Source organism: Macaca mulatta, chromosome 9, assembly GCF_049350105.2.
Source record: "Macaca mulatta isolate MMU2019108-1 chromosome 9, T2T-MMU8v2.0, whole genome shotgun sequence".
NCBI lineage: Eukaryota > Metazoa > Chordata > Mammalia > Primates > Cercopithecidae > Macaca > Macaca mulatta.
Window position 1 is genome coordinate 66,115,296 of NC_133414.1, and position 4,870 is coordinate 66,120,165.

Sequence of the window (4,870 nt, forward strand, 5' to 3'; positions counted from 1 at the left end):
TCCAGGGCATTTATGCTAGAAAAAACAAAAATGTTGCTTACACAAACACCTGTACATGAATGTTTATAGCAGCTTTATTCATAATAGTTCCAAATTTGGAAACTATGTATATATTCTTCAATAAGTGAATAGTTAAACCAACTGTGATACATCCATATCATGGAATACTACTCTGCAGTAAAAAGAAACCAAATATTGATACACACAACAGCCTGGATGAATTTCCAGATAATCATGCTGAATAATAAAGAAGGCAATTCCAAAAGTTTCCATACTATATGATTATACTTATATGATATTCTTGAAATGACAAAATTATAGAGATGGAGAAGAGATTGGTGACTGCCAGGGGTTAAGCAGAGGGCAGGACTAAGAGGTAAATGGCTATGGGAATAAAAAGGTGAATGAAGAATCCTCATGTGATGAAAATGTTCCATATTTTGAATATAGATTTTAGTGTAGTGGGTGGTAGTATTGTACAATGGTTTTCCAAGTTGTTATCACTGGGGAAATTGGTCAATGTGTACATGAGATCTCTCCATATTATTTCTCACAGCTGCATATGAATCTGTAATAGTCTCCAAATATGTTTAACTAAAAAAGAGCAAGCTAGATTTTTTTTTTTTTAACTCAAGGAAGTAAATCATGAAAACAAAAATTTCACAAACCTGGAATTAAGTTAGAAAAGTCATTTTGGGAAGAATTGAACCATTTTCATATTTCCCAAATCCTTTTTTAAAATTGTATTATTGTGGTAAAAAATATATATTGTCAACCTAAGAAACACAGAGATTCCCTAAAGGTAATGAGTTTATTCAGGAATGTGCAGAGGATTTGCAAATCTAGGCTCTAAGGGCTATGAGGATCATAAGTATATCCAGAGGGACAAGGCAAGGGGAAGCTTTTAAAGGCAAAAGAAAAAAGTACATGTAATTTGTTTTAAAACAAAGAACACTGGGCACAGGGCCTTATTGCAGGAGTTGATGTCAGTTCATTAGTGGAGACAGTGTGTCACACAAGTATTCTCGTGCATCCAGCTAGCTGTCCTTGTGACTCATGATGCAAACTGCAGTTTATAAAGTCCTTGGCAAATGTTCTTGTTGTAGGCATACATGCGTAAGAGCCCTTTAGGGTCTTTGTAATAGATTTTTTTTCACAGTCATGTGTATATGAGAGTTCTCCCTTCTCAACCTCCGGGCTTTATTTATTTATTTTGTTAGAGTTTGGCACAAGCTACTCCATTTCAATTCTGACACCTTGCACAGTATCATAACATTTACCATTTGAACTGTTAAATGTATAGTTCAGTGGCAGTAAGTACACATTCATATTGTTGTGCAGCCATGACCAACATCCATCTCTAGAACTTTCTCATCTTGCAAAATTGAAACTTCATACCCATTAAACAGTAACTATCCAATCCCCAAAAGATGTAATGCTTCACAAAGTTTTATGTGACCCTTGTGTAGAGGCCATGCTAATTTACTCAGTATCATTTCAATTTTAGTATATGTGCTGACAAACTGAGCACCCAAATTCCTTCCTATTGGTGGCTTTTTTTTTTTTTTTTCCCCCATCTGTATGTGATAGTACCTGGGTGGCAACCCGAAGACATCACCCTGGTAGCTCTATGATTTTCTTAACATGCTGTGGTTAAAAGCCAATTGTTTAATCTGATTATTTTGCCTTGAGGCAACTTTACAGATATTTTAAAGAATATGTTTGTAAGTAAGTTGATTCAATTTGGAAATATCTGTCTTCTTTCTCCATTTTTCCTGTTTGCTCTGTAAGACATATGGTTGGGTAACCAGAGATGCTCATTTTTTTATCCTGAAAATTTTGTGTGCTTGTGAATTATATGGACATGGAGAAGTTTTGAGGGCAGGACAGTTCCTTCATAATGTGAGAAATCAACTATTTAGTACATCCTTCTAGAACATTTTTGTTTCTCTTTTTAAATGTACAGGATTTTAAGTCTTCTGTTTTAAAAGGTTTCTTCTATGTATAATTCTTTTCAAAGGTACCTTGAACTCTAGAAATATTTATCAGACTATGTTCTAATTTCTCCAGTTCAGTTGGGGGATACATTTTTTAAACCTGTGCCAAAAATTTAAATAAATTTCTCAGATATTGAAATATACTGAGTGCTTAATGTTGTTTTACCTTGCCGTGGTGGTTGCATTTCATTTTTTTTTCTCTTCTGGGACAAATTTTTTCAAATCAATTGGACAAATATCTAGGACTATGATTGCTGGATCATATGATAAGACTACATTCGCTTTATAAGAAACTGCCAAAATTTCTTTCAAAATGGCTGTAGTATTTTGCATTCCCACAAGCAATAAACAAAAGTTTCTGTTGCTCCAGATCCTTGCCAGTATTTGATATTTTCAGTTATGATTTTTTTAATTTTAGCCATCCTAACTGGTGTATGGTGGCATCTCATCATTTTTTTAAAATTTGCAATTGCCTAATGACAAATGGTTCTGAGAACTTTTTTCATATGCTTATCTTTCATCTGTAAATGTTCTTGGTGACATATCTGTTCAGACCTATACATTGTTGTATTAAGTTTGCTAATATTTTGCTGAGGATTTTTGTGTTTATGTTCATAAGAGATACTGGTCTATAGATTTCCTTTCTTGTAATGTCTTTATTTGGATTAGCTATTAGGATAGTGCTATGGCCCACTGAATGAATTTTTCATTTTCAGGCTTTATTCTGCCTGTAGAAATTAGTAGTTCCTTAGCTCAAATTCTTCAGTGATTAGTTTTGTTTGGTGATCAGTTTTGTTTATTGAAATAGTCTGTTTTGGCTATGCTAGGTCATCTCGCCTTTTATATAAATTTTCAAATTACCTGGTTTGTATTTCTAACTAATTTTCTCGATATTTTGGTAGAAATCATAGGATGCTTATATTTTAATTTGAGGAAAATTGACACCTTTACTCTGTTGAATATTCCAAAACATAAACACATTGTCTTTCCATTTATTTAGGTCATCTTTGGTTTCCTTCACTAGCATTTTAAAGTTTTTAGAGTGTAAATTCTCTACATTTTTGATTCAATATATACTTGTGTTCCTTGTTTTTAGTAATTGTAAATGGTATTGTGTCTTAAAATTTGATTTTCAATTTTTCACTACTAGTTTATAGAAATTTTCAATTTTTTTGAATTTCTCTTATATCCTATGACCTTGTCACTTATTAGTTCTAGAAATTGTTTTTCTTTTTTTTTGGTAGATGCCTTATAATTGTCATACCATCTACAATTACGAACAATTTTATTTCTTTCTTTCCAGTCATTGCGATTTATTTCTTTGCCTTGCTTTATCATACTGGCTAAGACTGAAACATACTGTTAAATATGAGTGGTAACAGTGAACATTTTTGCTTTATTTCTAATCTTTGGAGTAAAACATTTAGTATATCAATATTAAGTATGATGTTAATTGTAGGCTTTTCATGAATGCTTTTTATCAGGTTGAGGAAGTTTCTTTTTATTTCTAATTTCTGAGAGTTTTATTATCAATTTATTTTTGTAAAATATCTTCACTGTATCAATTGGTATCTTACAATATTTTTCTTTAAAAAATTAATGTGATAAATTATATTGATAAATTTTAATATATTGAACCAAATTTTCAACCTCGGGGAGAAAAAAATCTCTTGGTTTGGCATACATTCTTTTTATATGTTCTGGATTGGATTTGCTAATATTTTCTTGGGAATATTTGCATCTTTATTCATGAAGGACATTAGTCTTTAAAAAACATCTTTAATTTTTGTATCAGGTGTTGGCTTTATAAAGTGAATCCAGGCAGGGATCCATGATCTCATCTCACTGCTGCCTGAGACACAGACATGACTTCTGTTCATAAGTCCCTATTAAGTCTTTCTTTCTAAGAAACTGTATTTGTCCGTCTTTTTTCTTTGACTTCTCAGCTTCCTCAGACTTTAGGATAGTGTATTAGTCTGTTTTCAAACTGCTGTAAAGAACTTTCCAAGACTGGGTAATTTATAAAGAGAAGAGGTTTAGTTGATTCACAGTTCCACATGGTTGGGGAGACCTCAGGAAACTTATACTCATGGTGGAAAGGGAAGCAGGCCTGTCGTACGTGGCAGCAGACAAGAGAGAGTGTGTAGAGCAGGAATTGTCAAATGCTTATAAAACCATCAGATCTCGTGAGAACTCACTCACTATCATGAGAAAAACATGGGAGAAACCACCCCCATGATCCAATCACCTCTCACTAGGTCCCTCTCTCAACAAGTGGGGATTATGGAGATTACAATTTGAGATGTGATTTGGGTGGGGACATAGAGTCAAATCATATCAGGTAGGTTTGCATAGAACTGCCCACTGTGAAACTTGTGGAAAGGCAGGCTAGGAGCTGAGAGACCAAGAAATGGGCAAAGGGAAAGAATCAACCATGGAAGAAGTCCATGGAGAACATCCCAGGTGGCAGCCATTTCTATTTGGAATAGTGTAGCTCTACTTTTTAGATGCTTCTGCATGAGTATAGGGATGCCTTGCAAACACCAGCATGTTTAGAGAAATTATTAACTGTGAGCCATCTATCACCCTGTGGTGAGGAATGGTGATGAGCAGCCACTGCAGTGGATGGCCACTTCTGTGGACTGCCTATTTGGCAACAGAAGCCCAGCTGGCAGAAGCAAAGTAAAATGGCTTCAGTAGGAATTACAATTGGAAAAAGGTTTCTCTTTAAAGAGCTTGATAGTAAAAAGTTGACTTAGTTAAAACTAATATCTGGGCTGTATATATATATCTATGTATTGTTTTAAGGCCTCTGTTCTCTCTAAAACTTCTCAGTCAACTGAATCCTGACTGTGCCTCTATTTCCTTCTGCC

At 34.0% G+C, this 4,870-nt stretch overlaps 1 non-coding gene across 1 annotated transcript; it reads right to left on the reverse strand.

Annotated features, from left to right (window-relative positions):
• Nucleotides 1-1,424: 1,424 nt before the first annotated feature.
• LOC114670186 (U6 spliceosomal RNA) lies at nucleotides 1,425-1,531 on the reverse strand. The gene has a single exon (XR_003719670.2). It is a non-coding gene; the product is annotated as a U6 spliceosomal RNA (small nuclear RNA).
• Between the last annotated feature and the right edge of the window lie 3,339 nt (nucleotides 1,532-4,870).